The sequence below is a fragment of the Arachis hypogaea genome, chromosome 3, assembly GCF_003086295.3.
Source record: "Arachis hypogaea cultivar Tifrunner chromosome 3, arahy.Tifrunner.gnm2.J5K5, whole genome shotgun sequence".
Classification (NCBI taxonomy): Eukaryota; Viridiplantae; Streptophyta; class Magnoliopsida; order Fabales; family Fabaceae; genus Arachis; species Arachis hypogaea.
Window position 1 is genome coordinate 111,029,234 of NC_092038.1, and position 20,010 is coordinate 111,049,243.

General features: G+C 41.7%; 2 non-coding genes across 2 annotated transcripts; one reads left to right on the top strand and one right to left on the bottom strand.

Annotated features, from left to right (window-relative positions):
• Window positions 1-2,815: 2,815 nt before the first annotated feature.
• Window positions 2,816-2,923, top strand: LOC112793358 (small nucleolar RNA R71). Its single transcript, XR_003198054.1, has one exon. It is a non-coding gene; the product is annotated as a small nucleolar RNA R71 (small nucleolar RNA).
• A 16,154-nt stretch (window positions 2,924-19,077) lies between these two features.
• Window positions 19,078-19,185, bottom strand: LOC112793748 (small nucleolar RNA R71). The gene has a single exon (XR_003198445.1). It is a non-coding gene; the product is annotated as a small nucleolar RNA R71 (small nucleolar RNA).
• Between the last annotated feature and the right edge of the window lie 825 nt (window positions 19,186-20,010).

The window sequence follows — 20,010 nt, forward strand, 5'->3', positions numbered from 1 at the left end:
ATTCCGACTTGTTGAATGAGGTTGGTAAGAACTTCCCAACCTCTTCTTCAGATCTCATGTCGGATCTCCGGATATTCACTCTTTTTGAGTTTGAAAGGGACCTCGGGGATCACCTTCTTCATGGCCACAACTTCATAGAAGTGGTCTTGATGCACCCTTGAGATGAATCTCTCCATCTCTCATGACTCGGAGGTGGAAGCTTTTGTCTTTTCTTTCCTCTTTCTAGAGGTTTCTCTGGCCTTAGATGCCATAAGTGGTTATGGAAAAACAAAAAGCAATGCTTTTACCACACCAAACTTAGAAGTTTTGCTCGTCCTCGAGCAAAAGAAGAAAGAAGAGAGTAGAAGAAGAAGAAATATAGGAGATGGAGGTGGCTTTGTGGTTCGGCCAAGGGGGAGAAGTAGTGTTTTGGATGTGTTAAAATGAAGGAGTGAATATGGGTTTATATAGGGGTGGAGAGAGGGGTAGCGTTTGGTCATGTGAGGGTGGGTTGGGAGGGAAAGTGGTTTGAATTTGAATGGTGAGGTAGGTGAGGTTTTATGAAGGATGGATGTGAGTGGTGAGGAGAATAGTGGGATTTGATAGGTGAGGGGTTTTTGGGGAAGAGGTGTTGAGGTGATTGGTGAATGGGTGAAGAAGAGAGAGTGTGGTGGGGTAGGTGGGGATCCTGTGGGGTCCACAAATCTTGAGGTGTCAAGGAAAATTCATCCCTGCACCAAGTGGCGAGCAAAATTGCTCTTTATGCCAATTCTGGCGTTAAACGCCGGACTGGTGCCCATTTCTGGCGTTTAACGCCAGCTTCATACCCTTTCCTGGCGTTTAACGCCAGTCTGGTGCCCCTTTCTGGCGTTAAACACCCAGAATGGTGCCAGACTGGGCGTTAAACGCCCATTTGCTGCCCTTACTGGCGTTTAAATGCCAGCAGGAGTTTCCTCCAGGGTGTGCTATTTTTCTTTCTATTTTTCATTCTATTTTTGCTTTTTCGATTGATTTTGTGACTTCCCATGATCATCAACCTACAGAAAACATAAAATAACAAAAGGTAAATAGATAAATATAACATTGGGTTGCCTCCCAACAAGCGCTTCTTTAATGTCAGTAGCTTGACAGTGGGCTCTCATGGAGCCTCACAGATACTCAGAGCAATGTTGGAACCTCCCAACACCAAACTTAGAGTTTGAATGTGGGGGTTCAACACCAAACTTAGAATTTGGTTGTGGCCTCCCAACACTAAACTTAGAGTTTGACTGTGGGGGCTCTGTTTGACTCTGTTTTGAAAGAAGCTCTTCATGCTTCCTCTCCATGGTTATAGAGGGATATCCTTGAGCCTTAAACACAAGGGATTCTTTATTCACTTGAATGATCAATTCTCCTCTATCAACATCAATCACAGCCTTTGCTGTGGCTAGGAAGGGTCTGCCAAGGATGATGGATTCATCCATGCACTTCCCAGTCTCTAGGACTATGAAATCAGCAGGGACGAAATGATCTTCAACTTTTACCAGAACATCTCTACAAGTCCATAAGCTTGTTTTCTTGAATTGTCTGCCATCTCTAGTGAGATTCTTGCAGCTTGTACCTCAAAGATCCCTAGCTTCTCCATTATAGAGAGAGGCATGAGGTTTATGCTTGACCCTAGGTCACACAGAGCCTTCTTGAAGGTCATGGTGCCTATTGTACAAGGTATTAAGAACTTCCCAGGGTCCTGCCTCTTTTGAGGTAATCTCTGCCTAGACAAGCCATCCAGTTCTTTGGTGAGCAAAGGGGGTTCATCCTCCCAAGTCTCATTACCAAATAACTTGTCATTTAGCTTCATGATTGCTCCAAGATACTTAGCAACTTGCTCTTCAGTGATATCTTCATCCTCTTCAGAGGAAGAATACTCATCAGAGCTCATGAATGGCAGAAGTAAATCAAATGGAATCTCTATGGTCTCAATGTGAGCCTCAAATTCCCATAGTTCCTCATTAGGGAACTCATTGGAGGTCAGTGGACGTCCATCGAGGCCTTCCTCAGTGGCGCTCACTGCCTCTTTCTCCTCTCCAAGTTCGGCCATGTTGATGGCCTTACACTCTCCTTTTGGATTCTCTTCTGTATTGCTTGGAAGAGTACTAGGAGGGAGTTCAGTAACTTTCTTACTCAGTTGACCCACTTGTGCCTCCAAGTTTCTAATGGAGGACCTTGTTTTAGTCATGAAACTTTGAGTGGTTTTGATTAGATCAGAGACCATGGTTGCCAAGTCAGAATGGCTCTGCTTAGAATTCTCTATCTGTTGCTGAGAAGATGATGGAAAAGGCTTGCCATTGCTAAACCTGTTTCTTCCACCATTATTGTTGTTGAAACCTTGTTGAGGTCTCTGTTGATCCTTCTATGAGAGATTTGGATGATTTCTCCATGAAGGATTATAGGTGTTTCCATAGGGTTCTCCCATGTAATTCACCTCTTCCATTGAAGGGTTCTCAGGATCATAAGCTTCTTCTTCAGATGAAGCATCCTTAGTACTGCCTGGTGCAGCTTGCATTCCAGACAAACTTTGAGAAATCATTTTGACTTGTTGAGTCAATATTTTGTTCTGAGCCAATATAGCATTCAGAGTATCAATCTCAAGAACTCCTTTCTTCTGATTCGTCCCATTGTTCACAGGATTCCTTTCAGAAATGTACATGAATTAGTTATTTGCAACCATTTCAATGAGTTCTTGAGCTTCTGCAGGCGTCTTCTTTAGATGAAAAGATCCTCCAGTAGAGCTATCCAATGACATCTTGGACAGTTCAGACAGACCATCATAGAAGATACCTATGATGCTCCATTCAGAAAGCATGTCAGAAGGACACTTTCTGATCAATTGTTTATATCTTTCCCAAGCTTCATAGAGGGATTCACCTTCCTTCTGTCTGAAGGTTTGGACTTTTACTCTAAGCTTACTCAATTTTTGAGGTGGAAAAACTTTGCCAAGAAGGCATTGACTAGCTTTTCCCAAGAGTTCAGGCTTTCTTTAGGTTGTGAATCCAACCATATCCTAGCTCTGTCTCTTACAGCAAAAGGGAATAGCATAAGTCTGTAGACCTCAAGGTCAACCCCATTAGTCTTGACAGTGTCACAGATTTGCAAGAATTCAGCTAAAAACTGATGAGGATCTTCCAATAGAAGTCCATGGAACTTGCAATTCTGTTGCATTAGAGAAACTAATTGAGGCTTAAGCTCAAAGTTGCTTCAATGGTAGGGATAGAGATGCTTCTCCCATAGAAGTCGGGAGTAGGTGCAGTAAAGTCACCCAGCACCTTCCTTGCATTGTTGGCATTGTTGTTGTTTTCGGCTGCCATGGTTTCTTCTTGTTTGAAGATTTCTGTTAGGTCCTCTACAGAGAGTTGTGCTTTAGCTTCTCTTAGCTTTCGCTTCAAGGTCCTTTCAGGTTTAGGGTCAGCCTCAACAAGAATGCTTTTGTCTTTGCTCCTGCTCATATGAAAGAGAAGAGAACAAGAAAATATGGAATCCTCTATGTCACAGTATAGAGACTCCTTGAGATGTCAGAGGAAAAGAAAAATAGAAGGAAGAGGTAGAAGAATTTGAACTTAAAAAGATAGAGTTTGAATTGTACATGTTAGTCCATAAATAGAAGGATGTGAGAAGAGGCAACATACTTGAAAAAGGCAACATACTTGAAATGTTGAATCAAATCATTAATTGTTAGCAAGTATTTTTGAAAATGGAAAGAAATTGATTTTGAAAATATATGATTGAAAAGATATGATTTGAAAAAGTTTTGATTTTGAAAAATTATGAAAAATTGAAAAAATTTGAATTGAAAACAAAATCTTCCCTCTTGTGCCATCCTGGCGTTAAACGCCCAGAATGGTATACATTCTGGCGTTTAATGCCCAAAATGCTACCCTTTTGGGCGTTAAACGCCCAACCAGGTTCCCTGGCTGGCGTTTAAACGCCAGTTTTCCTTCTTCACTGGGCGTTTTGAACGCCCAGCTTTTTCTGTGTAATTCCTCTGCTGTATGTTCTGAATCTTCAATTCTCTGTATTATTGACTTGAAAAGACACAAATTAAAATTTTTTTGGATTTTTAATGATGAGGAAAAATCAAAATGCAACTAAAATCAAATGAACAATGCATGCAAGATACCAAACTTAGAAGTTTGTATACTACTGACACTAACAATTTGAGAATGCATATGAGAAACAACAAGACACACAAAACAAGAGAATTTAAAGATCAGAGCAAGTAAATCATCAAGAACAACTTGAAGATCAATGAAGACACATGATAAATGCAAGAAGAACAGAAACATGCAATTGACACCAAACTTAAAATGAGACACTAGACTCAAACAAGAAATATTTTTAGTTTTTATGACTTTGTAATTTTTTTTTTGGTTTTTTTTTCGAAAATTATATGGAGAAGAAAATAAAGAAATTCAAAATTTTTAATAAGAATTCCAGGAATCATGCAATGTTAGTCTAAAGCTTTAGTCTAAAGGAATTAGACTTGGCTACCCAAGCTTCAGCAGGACATTACATTCAAGAGCTAAATTGATGAAGATCAATCAGCTTTGGTGATGATAAGAACATCACCTTGAAACACTAGAATTCATTCTTAAAAATTCTGAAAAATACCTAATCTAAGCAACAAGATGAACCGTCAGTTGTCCACACTCAAACAATCCCCAGCAACGGCGCCAAAAACATGGTGCACGAAATTGTGATCATCAATGGCGCCATCAACATGGTACGCTCAATTGCAATCTCAACTCTTTATCACAACTTCGCACAACTAACCAGCAAGTGCACTGGGTCGTCCAAGTAATAAACCTTACGCGAGTAAGGGTCGATCCTACGGAGATTGTTGGTATGAAGCAAGCTATGGTCATCTTGTAAATCTTAGTCAGGCGGACTCAAATGGTTTTGGAGGATAACATAAAACATAAAAGAAAGATAGAGATACTTATGTAATTCATTGGTGAGAATTTCAGATAAGCGTATGGAGATGCTTTGTCCCTTCCGTCTCTCTACTTTCCTACTATCTTCATCCAATCCTTCTTACTCCTTTCCATGGCAAGCTGTATGTTGGGCATCACCGTTATCAATGGCTACAGTCCCATCCTCTCAGTGAAAATGTTCAACGCGCTCTGTCACAGCATGGCTATTCAGCTGTCGGTTCTTGATCATGTCGGAATAGAATCCAGTGATTCTTTTGCGTCTGTCACTAACGCCCCACAATCGCGAGTTTGAAGCTCGTCACGGTCATTCAATCATTGAATCCTACTCAGAATACCACAGACAAGGTTTAGACCTTTCGGATTCTCTTGAATGCCGCCATCAATTCTAGCTTATACCATGAAGATTCTGATTAAGGAACCCAAGAGATATCCACTCAATCTAAGGTAGAACGGAGGTGGTTGTCAGGTACACGTTCATAGGTGAGAATGATGATGAGTGTCACGGATCATCACATTCATCAAGTTGAGGTAATTGCATAGAAGAACAATTGTAATTGCATTAATACTCGAGGTACAGCAGAGCTCCACACCTTAATCTATGGTGTGTAGAAACTCCACCGTTGAAAATACATAAGAACAAGGTCTAGGCATGGCTGAGAGGCCAGCCCCCATGATCTATGATAGCATAAGACTACTCAAAGATAGCTACCCAAATGAGAATACAATAGTAAAAGGTCCTATTTGTAGAGAACTAGTAGCCGAGGGTTTACAAAGATGAGTAAATGACATAAAAATCCACTTCCGGGCCCACTTAGTGTGTGCTTGGGCTGATCATTGAAGCATTTTCGTGTAGAGACTCTTTTTGGAGTTAAATGCCAGCTTTTGTGCCAGTTTGGGCGTTTAACTCCCATTCTTGTGCCAGTTCTGGCGTTTAACACTGGGCAGTCTTAAGCTGATTTAGAACGCCGGTTTAGGCCATCAAATCTCGGGAAAAGTATGAACTATTATATATTGCTGGAAAGCCCAGGATGTCTACTTTTCAACGCAGTTGAGAGCGCGCCAATTGGGCTTTTGTAGCTCCAGAAAATCCACTTTGAGTGCAGGGAGGTCAGAATCCAACAGCATCTGCAGTCCTTTTCAGCCTCTGAATTAGATTTTTTCTCAGGTCCCTCAATTTCAGCCAGAAAATACCTGAAATCACAGAAAAACACACAAACTCATAGTAAAGTCCAGAAAAGTGAATTTTAACTAAAAACTAATAAAAATATAATAAAAACCAACTAAAACATACTAAAAACATACTAAAAACAATGCCAAAAAGCGTATAAATTATCCGCTCATCAGTGCTCCAGTGTATTTATAATGATGAGGAGTGACCTCTCTGGAGATAAGATAGTTATCTTATCTTATCTTATCTTATCTTTGAGTGAAGTTATCTTATCTTTAGGGGAACCGCCTTTATCTTTCTGGGCTTTGGGTGCCTTTAGATTAGGCTGTGTTCCTTCATTTTGGGCCTGCTTTGGGCTTCTTTGGCGATTTGGCCGAGATCTTTGAGAAGAGGTCGGGCATTGGTCAAGCTCTTTGAGAAGAGGTCGGATAGTCTGACCTGAAGAGGTCGGTCGGCTTGTCGCTAAACATCCCGGCTCGGACAGCTTGACCCAGGGTATGAACAGTGCCCCTGCTTGAGTTCGATCTTTCCATGAGATCGTGCTTTTCAGAGCTTCGATCTCTTTGGAAGTAGTGCTCAAGCATCTGTCTTGCTTGTTTCTTCTTTGCAATCCTGCAGATTTTCTAGAGGTTTGGTACTTCACAGTCCAACCTCTTTTGAGTGGTAGCGTGGGTTTTCTACCCTTGCCTTCTGGATCACGCCTTGCATTAAGTTTGTGTTGACAACCCTCTGCTTTGGCGAAGTTGTCCTTGCAGCTTGATATCCGGACTTTTAGTGATTTGTCCAATGACTTTTTAGTGTTCTTTATATAGAACCTTTTTTTAGTCTTGGATGATGTTCGTAGCCCTGTTTGAGATTGTGCCTTCTTTGAGTGGAGTTGTATCCTTTTTGGCTAAGCGCATTTGAGCCTTAAGTTGTTTCCCAACCTTTTGGCTTGTTCTTTTTTTGAAGTCGTACTTGCGCCTCTTCCTTAGCTGACGTCGACCTTTATGACTTAGCCCCTGCTTGAGTTCGGACTTTTCCGTGAGACCGTGCTTTCAGAGTTTCGATCTCTTCGGGGAAGTCGTGCTCAAGCATCCTGACTTTGGTCGATCTTTGAGTAGTTTCTCCTTGTGGGAGTCTGGTATTGCCCCTTTTACTTTGTTGAGGGGACTTTTCAGCCTTCTTCCGACTTGTTTGTCTTCGCTATTCAGGCTTTTTAGTTATAATCCAATAACTTTTTAGGTAGTGTTCCGATGGGGAACCTTTTTATAGTTTGTTTGGATGACTTTTTAGCTCTGTCTTTGAGGCTGTACTTTTCGCTTTTTAAGTAGTGTCTTTTTTCAAGACTTTGTACCTTTTAGCAAAACATTCCTGGCCTTCCTCTGGCCGTTTGCGAGATGTCTTTGTCCGTTTTTGTGGATCTTTGTAGAGTGTCGGTACTTTGTTGTCTGACCTCTTTTGATCACTTCTGATTTTGTCCACTTTCTGCTTGGTCGAGGTGGTCCTTGGGGCTAATTTGTCCGACGACCTTTTAGTGTTTTCGTAGAACACTTTTTAGTCATTCTGAACAATTTTGATAGCCTTGTCGTGGAGCCGTGGCTTTTTGGGCGGATCTATGTCCGTTTTAGCGCACATTTTTCGTTGGTCCGACTTCTTCTTGTCGGTCCAAGCTGTAGCTTTCGTTGGTCTGACTTCTTCTTATCGGTCCAAGCTGTAGCTTTCGTTTGGTCTGACTTCTTCTTGTCGGTCTCTTCTGAGTTATGTCTGTAATCCTCTTTCTTGGACCTTGTTCAAGTCTCTTTCAGGGATTACTTTTATAACTTTTATCGCTTGGGCCGACTTTGTCATGTCGGGTCCTCCTAAGTTATTTCTGTAATCCTCTTTCTTGGACCTTTTTCAAGTCTCTTTCAGGGATTACTTTTATAACTTTTGTCGTTTGGGCCGACTTTGTCATGTCGGGCTCTTCTAAGTTATATCTGTAATCCTCTTTCTTGGACCTTGTGCAGGTCTCTTTCAGGGATTACTTTTATAACTTATTTTGTAGGAGACCGACTTCGTTAGGTCGATCTCTTCTAAGTTATTTTTGTAATCCTCTTTCTTGGACCTTTGTTAGGTCTCTTTCAGGGATTACTTTTATAACTTGTCTTGTAGGAGACCGACTTCGTTAGGTCGATCTCTTCTAAGTTATAGCAATTCATCTTTAATAGGGTTGGCCAGACCTCTTTCCAGGGATTTGCTGATAACTTGGGTTGACTTGGTCCGACTTTTTAGTGTCGGCCAATCTTTTTAAGTTATTATATAGCAATCCATAAGACCTCGTCAGGTTCTTTTTGGGATCACTTTCGATAACTTCTTGCATTATTCTGTGTTCATCTTTGTCGATTCGTAGATGGTGGTTTCTGTCCCGTTTGATCATCCTTTAGGTGAATCACGTTTTCACCTTTGTAGGACGATCATTCCTATCGAGATCATACAGTGAATCTGTTCTTCACTTTCTGTCGATCTGTTGCTTTATAATCGGACGATGAATGCTTCATATTAATGCATTTTGGGAGTTTGTAGAGAAGTGAATTTTGGTTTTCACTTTGTCGACCTTTGTCAAAATCAAACGATGAATTCAGTTTTCATTGTGGTCGGGCGGTGAAGTTGGTTTTCACCTTGCCGACTTGTCGCTTTGTAATCGAACGATGAATTTGGTTTTCATCTTGCCGACTTTGTTGTGATCGAGCGATGAATCTGGTGTTCACCTTGCCGACTCGCCGTAGTCGGGCATGTTGGTAGGAAACTTTTTAGGGAATCTGCAATTTTTTAATAAAATGAAGATAAGAGTGTGTACATGTTAGTACTTACCTTTCTAGGTCGGGCAATCTTTTTGGATCTTGGCCTGGCGCCCTTTGCAGGCATGCCATGACCTTGGTAGCTCTTGCCCCTCGAGGTTGGACACATTGTAGTAACCTTTCCCCAGTTCTTCCTAACAACTTGGTATGATCCTTTCCAGTTGGCTGCTAGCTTCTCTTCTCCTGACCGACCTATTCTGATGTCATTTCAGATTAGGATGAGATCGTCGTTGCTAGGTTACCTTCCGATTGTATCTTGAGGCCATTTGACGTTTTAACACCTCTTCCTTGGTCCGAGCTCTTTCTCAGATTTCTGGAAGTAGGTCGAGTTTTTCCTTTTGAAGTTGGGAGTTAGCCTCTTCACTGTTGTGGATCAGTCTGGGCAATCCTTCTTCGACCTCCACTGGGATCATTGCCTCCATTCTGTAAGCTAATCGAAAAGGTGATTCCTTTGTGGTGGAGTGTGGAGTTGTCTGATATTCCCATAGGACTTGTTGGAGCTCTTCTGGTGGGGCTATGTTTTTGATGTAAAGCTTTGACTTTGTAGTTGGGTTTTTGCTCTGAAGAACTTTGGTTCATTCTGCAAAAAGCTTGCGTCTTTGATCGTTTGTTATGACTTTTCTTTTGTCATTCGCCTTTGAGAAGAATGTGGGCTTTTAGGGTTTTGTTGCTTTCTTGTTTCTTTTCATCGTTGCCTGACTCCTTTTGTATAAAAGTTCTAGCTTTTGTTTTGACCTTTTGTCTGAAAGGTGTTCGGACTGTTTGGGTATAGATTGTCGGCTTCTCTTCTATGTGTTCTTACCCTATTGTTGTCTCCAAAGGGTGCCCCTGGACTTTCGTGTGAGTCCTGGAGTTTCTCTTTTACTGCTGTATCTGACATCCGATGTTTTTCTGTTATTGTCCGAGTTGTTTCCTTATTTGTCTGAGTTGTTTGGTAATAACCCCATGGTTGACCTATGTCTTCTTGAAAAAATATTGCTGAGATGTCTACTAAGATCCCGGACGGCATGTCTGATTGACTGGATTCAATAGTTTTAATGCGTGTTACTGTGGCTGACCCTAAGTACTGTATGCGACTTAGGAGGTTCCGTAGAATTTGTAGGGATAGGGATGAGGAGAAGAATTATGAGCTGGTGTCGCCAGACTCTGAGGAGAGGGTTTGTTTTCCTTCCTTGTTGTGGTCTTGTAATGTAGCCTGGATGAGGCTTCTATTATTGCCCCCTGGTTTGGTGTTGACTGATTTTGAAAGTGCATCAGCTCGGGCATTCTACTCCTGAGGTATGTGTCGGACTTCATATTCCCCGAATTGTCCGAGCTGTTTTCTGTTTTTGTCCAGGGTCCCCCGAATTGTCTGAGCTGTTCTCTAGTTTTGTCCAGGGTCCCCTGAATTACCCGAGGTATTTTTCATGGTGGGATCCTCAGCATGGTTGCTCCCTTCTATTTGTGAGGTGACTACTTGTGAATCACTGGACATGGTAAGCTCCTACCTTCTTAGCTAACCTTAAACCAGCGAGTAGTGCCTCGTATTCAGCTTGGTCATTTATCTTGATTTGGCTTCCTTGATCGCTTTATATAATTACGCCTGCACCACTCCCGGTTTTGTTTGAAGAGTCGTCCATGTAGAGTTTCCATTTTGTAGGATTTCCCAGGGTGTCAGTGTACTCTGTAATAAAGTCGGCCAGATACTGTGATTTGATGGCTGTCTGAGCTTTATGTCGAAGATCGATTTCAGATGACTTGACTGCCCACTGTAGAATTCTTCCTGCTAAGTTTATTTTCTGTAGGATGCCTTCTATGGGCTGGTTGGTCCGAACTCTGATAGTGTGAGCTTGAAAGTATGGGTGGAGTCATCGAGAGGTGAGTATGAGGGCGTAGGCGAACTGCTCTATCTCTTGATAGTTAAGTTCGGCCCCTTGTAGAGCCTTGATGATGAAGTAGACGGGTTGTTGCCCACTTTTGTCTTCTTTAACTAGTGATGTGGCTATTGCCAGACTTCCCACTACGAGGTATAATATGAGCTTTTCACTTTCCCTTGGTTGGGTAAGACTGGGTGGTTGCCCCAAGAATTTTCAAAATCTCGGAAGGCTTGTTTGCACCCCTAGTCCTATTCAAACCTCTCTCCCTTCCTCAATATACCTATTTGAGGTGTCCTTTGCGAGATGATTCAGAGATCCTTCCTCCTGCGAATCCTCCATGAACATGTCTCTCAGGGGTGTGAGGTGGACGTTCAACTCGTTCGACCTCTTTAGTGTGAGACGTTCGACTTGTCCGACCTCTTTGGTGTGAGGTTGACCTTCAACTTGTCCGACCACTTTGGTGTGAGATGGACCTTCAACTTTGTCCGACCTCTTTGGTGTGAGGTGGACCTTCAACTCGTCCGACCTCTTTAGTGTGAGGTGGACCTTCAACTCGTCCGACCTCTTTGGTGTGAGGTGGACCTTCAACGCATCCGACCTCTTTGGTGTGAGGTGGACTTTCAACGTGTCTGACCACTTTGGTGTGAGGTGGACCTTCAACTTTGTCTGACCTCTTTGGTGTGAGGTGGACCTTCAATGCGTCCGACCTCTTTTGTTTTTGATTGGGTGAGTTGATGGGATCTTCTCAGTGTTGCATATTTCGAGGTAGACATCCACAACAGACACCCGAAGGGGGTGTAATTGTGGTATTTTCTAGGCTTCTCTCCATGTTGATCTTCTTTTTTCTTGGACTCTTTATCCTTATCTTGAGAGGAGTAGGAATGTTCGGTTTTTGAGATCTCTCTTAGTCGAGAGTTTTCCTCCATGTTGATGTACTTCTCTGCTCGTTCTTGTACCTTCTTCCTGGATATTGAGTGGCTAAAAGGTCCTTCTCGTAGACCATTGATGAGGCCCCTGATAGCTGCTTCTGTTGGCAGACTTTGTATGCCCATACATGTTTTGTTGAATCTTTCCATGTTGTTGCGAAGGCTCTCTCGATCTCCTTGCTTGATCCCTAATAGGCTCGGTGCGTGTTTGGCTTTGTCCTTCTGGATGGAGAATAACGGATTGCATCTGAGGCCTCCGTGAAATACATCCTACTTCTGAAATTGCTAAGATGATGGCTTGGATCTGATGTGCCGTCGTACGGGGTCATGTATAGAGCTTTGAAGTCCTTTGAGACCTTTAGCTTTCATGATCTCTTTGGTGAATGGATCTTGGTCCTTGCAGGAGCTATCCTCATGAGAGGATCGATTAGCTTTGGCCTTGAGATCGGCTTCGAGTTTTAGGAGTTTGTCCTCCAATTCCCGGCGTCGCTTTATCTCCCTTTGTAGGTCTTTCTCAGCCTCTCGTTGATGTAGGGCTTCTTCTTCCAGTTGTTTTAAACAGTCTTGAAGTGCCTCCATGGCTCCCACATTTGGAGAATCCTTTTCGTTGTTAAGTTGAGGAGTATCCTTTGGTATAGTGTCCGCATTTTTGTGCGGCGTTCTATCCTCTAGATCTGAATCGTGGTCGTTGTCATGGTTGTCCGCCATGGTGGTGGGATGACTTCCAAGTTCCCCGGCAATGGCGCCAATGTTCCGGGGGTTACCTGAAACTATAGGTCGATCTCGGTCGAGATCTTCTGTGTTGGTCGGAGCCGACGTGTCCGGCAGGTGTATAGCGGCCGGAGTTGGTGTGTCCGACTCATGGAACTGAGAGTGCTGCTGATCCTTTATCACCAAAAGGTGGGGGGTACCTGCAAGGGACTCCGATGCTTAAGTTAGCAAGGGTATTAAGCAGGTATTGAGTAGAATCAGAGTATGAGTTATACCTGGGTGCTCCAGTGTATTTATAATGGTGAGGGGTGACCTCTCTAGAGATAAGATAGTTATCTTATCTTATCTTATCTTATCTTTGAGTGAAGTCATCTTATCTTTAGGGGAACCGCCCTTATCTTTCTGGGCTTTGGCTGCCTTTAGATTGGGCTGTGTTCCTTAATTTTGGACCTGCTTTGGGCTCCTTTGGCGATTTGGCCGAGCTCTTTGAGAAGAGGTCGGGCATTGGCCGAGCTCTTTGAGAAGAGGTCGGTCGGCTTGTCGCTAAACATCCCAGGTCGGACAGCTTGACCCAGGATATGAACAGTATCTTTTTAGGTTACAAATGTGCCAAGACCTTGGGAGCTCTCGTCTTTAGAGGTCGGACATCTTATAAGAACCTTTACTTAGAACCTCTATTATCTTATAGGGTCCTTTCCATTTGGTAGCTAGCTTTCCTCCATCCAACTTCTGTGTTCCGATGCCATTCTAAATCAGGACGAGATTTTTGGTGGTGAAGTTTCTCTTGATCACCTTTTTGTTGTATCTTAGAGCCATCCTTTACTTCAGAGCTTCTTCTTTAATCCGAGCTCTTTCTCAGACTTCACATAGGAGGTCGAGCTCTTCTCTTTGAGCCTGAGTGTTAGCCTTTTCATTGAAAAATAAAATTCTAGGTGATTCTTCAGCTACTTCTATGGGAATCACCGCTTCCATTTTGTATGCAAGTCGGAAGGGTGACTCTCCCGTCGTGGAATGTGGAGTGGTCCAGTAAGCCCACAAGACTTGAGGAAGCTCGTTAGCCCAAGCTCCTTTTGCATCCTGCAATCGGTGTTTTAGTCCATCCAATATGACTTTGTTTGCAGCTTCAGCCTATCCATTGGCCTGGGGGGCAATCCGTCAAACCATTTCATGTTAGCTTTTGTTAAAGTGGTCGGGAAGGCTTTGCAACGGGTTGCGTCAGAAGTGTCAGTGATGAGCGGATAATTTATACGCTTTTTGGCATTGTTTTTAGTATATTTTTAGTATGTTTTAGCTAGTTTTTATTATATTATTATTAGTTTTTAGTTAAAATTCACTTTTCTGGACTTTACTATGAGTTTGTGTGTTTTTCTATGATTTCAGGTATTTTCTGGCTGAAATTGAGGGACCTGAGCAAAAATCTGATTCAGAGGCTGAAAAGGACTGCAAATGCTGTTGGATTCTGACCTCCCTTCACTCAAAGTGGATTTTCTAGAGCTACAGAAGCCCAATTGGCGCGTTCTCAACTGCGTTAGAAGGTAGACATCCTGGGCTTTCCAGCAATATATAATAGTCTATACTTTGCCCGCGATTTGATGGCCCAAAGAGGCGTTCCAAGTCAGCTCAAGAATTCTGGCGTAAAACGCCGGAACTGACACAAGAATGGGAGTTAAACGCCCAAACTGGCACAAAAGCTGGCGTTTAACTCCAAGAAGAGTCTCTACACGAAAATGCTTCAATGCTTAGCCCAAGCACACACTAATTGGGCCCGGAAGTGGATTTTTATGTCATTTACTCATCTTTGTAAACCCTAAGCTACTAGTTCTCTACAAATAGGACCTTTTGCTATTGTATTAGACATCTGGGTAGCTATCTTTGAGTAGTCTTATGCTATCTTAGATCATGAGGGCTGGCCTCTCGGCCATGCCTAGACCTTGTTCTTATGTATTTTCAACGGTGGAGTTTCTACACACCATAGATTAAGGTGTGAAGCTCTACTGTACCTCGAGTATTAATGCAATTACTATTGTTCTTCTATTCAATTCAGCTTATTCTTGTTCTAAGATATCACTTGTTCCTCAACTTGATGAATGTGATGATCCGTGACACTCATCATCATTCTCACCTATGAACGTGTGCCTGACAACCACCTCCGTTCTACCTTAGATTGAGTGGATATCTCTTGGATCCCTTAATCGGAATCTTCGTGGTATAAGCTAGAATTAATGGCGGCATTCAAGAGAATCCGGAAGGTCTAAACCTTGTCTGTGGTATTCTGAGTAGGATTCAAGGATTGAATGACTGTGACGAGCTTCAAACTCACGATTGTGGGGCGTTAGTGACAGACGCAAAAGAATCACTGGATTCTATTCCGACATGATCGAGAACCGACAGCTGAATAGCCATGCTGTGACAGAGCGCGTTGAACATTTTCACTGAGAGGACAGGACTGTAGCCATTGACAATAGTGATGCCCAACATACAGCTTGCCATGGAAAGGAGTAAGAAGGATTGGATGAAGACGGTAGGAAAGCAGAGAGACAGAAGGGAGAAAGCATCTCCATACGCTTATCTGAAATTCTCACCAATGAATTGCATAAGTATCTCTATCTTTACTTTATGTTTTATTCATCTTTTAATTATTAATCCTCCATAACCATTTGACATAGCTTGCTTCATACCAACAATCTCCGTGGGATCGACCCTTACTCGCATAAGGTTTATTACTTGGACGACCCAGTGCACTTGCTGGTTAGTTGTGCGAAGTTGTGATAAAGAGTTGAGATTGCAATTGTGCGTACGATGTTGATGGCGCCATTGATGATCACAATTTCGTGCACCAAGTTTTTGGCGCCGTTGCCGGGGATTGTTTGAGTTTGGACAACTGACGGTTTATCTTGATGCTTAGATTAGGTATTTTTCTTCAGAATTTTTAAGAATGAATTCTAGAGTTTCAAGGTGATGTTTTTTATCATCACCAAAGCTGATTGATTCTCATCAATTTAGCTCTTGAATGTAATGTCCTGCTGAAGCTTGGCTAGCCATGTCTAATCTTTTTAGACTAAAGCTTTAGACTAACATTGCATGATTCCTGGAATTCTTATTAAAAATTTTGAATCTCTTTATTTTCTTTTCCATATAATTTTCGAAAAATCCAAAAAATTACAAAGTCATAAAAATCAAAAATATTTTATGTTTCCTGTTTGAGTCTAGTGTCTCATTTTAAGTTTGGTGTCAATTGCATGTTTCTGTTCTTCTTGCATTTTTCGAATTCATTCATGTGTCTTCACTGATCTTCAAGTTGTTCTTGATGATTTACTTGCTCTGATCTTTAAATTCTCTTGTTTTGTGTGTTTTGTTATTTCTCATATGCATTCTCAATTTGTTAGTGTCAGTAGTATACAAACTTCTAAGTTTGGTGTCTTGCATGCATTGTTTATTTGATTTTAGTTATATTTTGATTATTCCTCATCATTAAAAATCCAAAAAAAAATTAATTTGTGTCTTTTCAAGTCAATAATACAGAGAATTGAAGATTCAGAACATACAGCAGAGGAATTACACAGAAAAAGCTGGGCGTTCAAAATTCCCAGTGAGAAAGGAAAACTGGCGTTTAAATGCCAGCCAGGGTGCCTGGCTGGGCATTTAACGCCCAAAAGGGTAGTATTTTGGGCGTTAAATGCCAGAATGGATACCATTCTAGGCGTTTAACGCCAGGATGGCTGATGAGCGGATAATTTGTACGCTTTTTGGCATTGTTTTTAGTATGTTTTTAGTATGATCTAGTTAGTTTTTAGTATATTTTTATTAGTTTTTAGTTAAAATTCACTTTTCTGGACTTCACTATGAGATTGTGTGTTTTTCTGTGATTTCAGGTATTTTCTGGCTGAAATTGAGGGACCTGAGCAAAAATCTGATTCAGAGACTAAAAAGGACTGCAGATGCTGTTAGATTCTGACCTCCCTTCACTCGAAGTGGCTTTTATGGAGCTACAGAAGCCCAAATGGCGCGCTCTCAACGGCGTTGGAAAGTAGACATCCTGGGCTTTCCAGCAATATATGATAGTCCATACTTTGCCCAAGATTTGATGGCCCAAACCGGCGTTCAAAGTCACCCTCAAGAATTCCAGCGTTAAACGCCGGAACTGGCACCAAAATGGGAGTTAAACGCCCAAACTGGCACTAAAGCTGGCGTTTAACTCCAAGAGAAGTCTCTACACGAAAATGCTTCATTGCTCAGCCCAAGCACACACCAAGTGGGCCCGGAAGTGGATTTTTATGTCATTTACTCATTTCTGTAAACCTTAGGCTACTAGTTTTCTATAAGTAGGACCTTTTACTATTGTATTGAGACATCGAGGGGTAGCTATCTTCATTGTTATGCTATCTTAGATCATTGGGAGGCTGGCCTCATGGCCATGCCTAGACCTTGTTCTTATGTATTTTCAACGGTGGAGTTTCTACACACCATAGATTAAGGTGTGGAGCTCTGCTGTACCTCGAGTATTAATGCAATTACTATTGTTCTTCCATTCAATTCCGCTTGTTCTTGTTCTAAGATATCACTTGTTCTTCAACTTGATGAATGTGATGATCCGTGACACTCATCATCATTCTCACCTATGAACGTGTGACTGACAACCACCTCCGTTCTACCTTCGATTGGGTGAATATCTCTTGGATTCCTGATTGCACGATGCATGGTTGATCGCCTGACAACCGAGTGCTCGCCTGACAACCGAGCCAACCATTCCGTGAGATCAGAGTCTTCGTGGTATAGGCTAGAACTGATGGCGGCATTCAAGAGAATCCGGAAGGTCTAACCTTGTCTGTGGTATTCTGAGTAGGATTCAATGATTGAATGACTGTGACGTGCTTCAAACTCCTAGCAGGCGGGGCGTTAGTGACAGACGCAAAAGAATCACTGGATTCTATTCCGGCCTGACCGAGAACCGACAGATGATTAGCCATGCTATGACAGAGCATAGGAACATTTTCACTGAGAGGATGGGAGGTAGCCACTGACAACGGTGAAACCCTTGCATAAGCTTGCCATGGAAAGGAGTAAGAAGGATTGGATGAAGACAGTAGGAAAGCAGAGAGACGGAAGGGAAGGCATCTTCATGCGCTTATCTGAAGTTCCTACCAATGAATTACATAAGTACCTCTATCTTTATCTTTGTGTTTTATGCGTCTATCACTATATCCATTTGAGTTTGCCTGACTAAGATTTACAAGATGACCATAGCTTGCTTCATACTAACAATCTCCGTGGGATCGACCCTTACTCGCGTAAGGTTTATTACTTGGACGACCCAGTGCACTTGCTGGTTAGTTGTGCGAAGTTGTGTTAATGCCATGGTATTGAACACCAAGTTTTTGGGGTTCATGACCGGGGATTATGAGAGTTGTGAAAAGTATTGTTCACAATTTCGCGCACCAATGGCACAAGAGGGAAGATTTTGTTTTTAATTCAATTTTTTTTTAAAGTTTCCATAATATTTCAAAATCAAATCTTTTTCAAATCATATCTTTTCAAAATTAATTCCTCTTCATTTTCAAAAATACTTGCTAAGAATTAATGATTTGATTCAAACATTTCAAGTATGTTGCCTTTTCTGTTGAGAAAGGTTTAATGTCTGAATCATATCTTTCAAATTTCTTGTTAGCCAAGTCATTAATTTTCAAAATCAAATCTTTTTTTAAATTGTTTTTCAATCATATCTCTTTAAAACCATAACTTTTCAATCATATCTTTTTAATCACATCTTTTTCAAAATAGTTTTCAATCATATCTCTTTGATTTCCAATTTCAAAATCTTTTTCAAAGTCACTTTATTTCTTTCTCAATCTTAGTTTTCGAAAATCAATTACCATTTTTTCAAAATCTTTTAATTAATTCACTTTAATTTTCGAAAATTTCTTCCCCTCTTCTCACATCCTTCTATTTATGGACTAACACCCCTCCTCAATGCACAATTCGAACTCTATCTCTCTTGATAAGTTCAAATTCTTCTACCTTCTCCTTCTATTCTTCTTTTCCTCTGACACATCAAGGAATCTCTATACTGTGACATAGAGGATTCCATATTTTCTTGTTCTCTTCTCTTTCATATGAGTAGGAGCAAAGAGAAAGGCATTCTTGTTGAAGCTGACCCTGAACCTGAAAGGACCTTGAAGCGAAAGCTAAGAGAAGCTAAAGCACAATTTTCTGTAGAGGACCTAACAGAAATCTTCAAAGAAGAGGACATGGCAGCCGAAAACAACAACAATGCCAACAATGCAAGGAAGGTGCTGGGTGACTTTACTGCACCTACTCCCGACTTCTATGGGAGAAGCATTTCTATCCCTGCCATTGGAGGAAACAACTTTACGCTTAAGCCTCAATTAATTTCTCTAATGCAACAGAATTGCAAGTTCCATGGACTTCCATTGGAAGATTCTCATTAGTTTTTAGCTGAGTTCTTGCAAATCTATGAAACTGTCAAGACTAATGGGGTTGACCCTGAGGTCTACAGACTTATGCTATTCCCTTTTGCTGTAAGAGACAGATCTCGGATATGGTTGGACTCACAACCTAAAGAAAGCCTAAACTCTTGGGAAAAGCTAGTCAATGCCTTCTTGGCAAAGTTCTTTCCACCTCAAAAAATTGAGTAAGCTTAGAGTTGAAGTCCAAACCTTCAGACAGAAGGAAGGTGAATCCCTCTATGAAGCTTGGGAAAGATACAAACAATTGATCAGAAAGTGTCCTTCTGACATGCTTTCTGAATGGAGCATCATAGGTATCTTCTATGATGGTCTGTCTGAACTGTCCAAGATGTCATTGGACAGCTCTGCTGGAGGATCTCTTCATCTGAAGAAGACGCCTGCAGAAGCTCAAGAACTCATTGAAATGGTTGCAAATAACCAATTCATGTACACTTCTGAAAGGAATCCTATGAACAATGGGACGAATCAGAAGAAAGGAGTTCTTGAGATTGATACTTTGAATGCCATACTGGCTCAGAACAAAATATTGACTCAGCAAGTTAATATGATTTCTCAAAGTCTGTTTGGAATGCAAGCTGCACCAGGCAGTACTAAGGATGCTTCATCTGAAGAAGAAGCTTATGATCCTGAGAACCCTATGGAAACACCTATAATCCTTCATGGAGAAATCACCCAAATCTCTCATGGAACGATCAACAGAGACCTCAACAAGGTTTCAACAACAATAATGGTGGAAGAAACAGGTTTAGCAATGGCAAGCCTTTTCCATCATCTTCTCAGCAACAGACAAAGAATTCTAAGCAGAGCCACTCTGACTTAGCAACCATGGTCTCTGATCTAATCAAAACCACTCAAAGTTTCATGACTGAAACAAGGTCTTCCATTAGAAACTTGGAGGCACAAGTGGGTCAGCTAAGTAAGAAAGTTACTGAACTCCCTCCTAGTACTCTTCCAAGCAATACATAAGAGAATCCAAAAGGAGAGTGTAAGGCCATCATCATGGCCGAATTTGGAGAGGAGAAAGAGGCAGTGAGCGCCACTGAGGAAGACCTCAATGGACGTCCACTGGCCTCCAATGAGTTCTCTAATGAGGAACCAT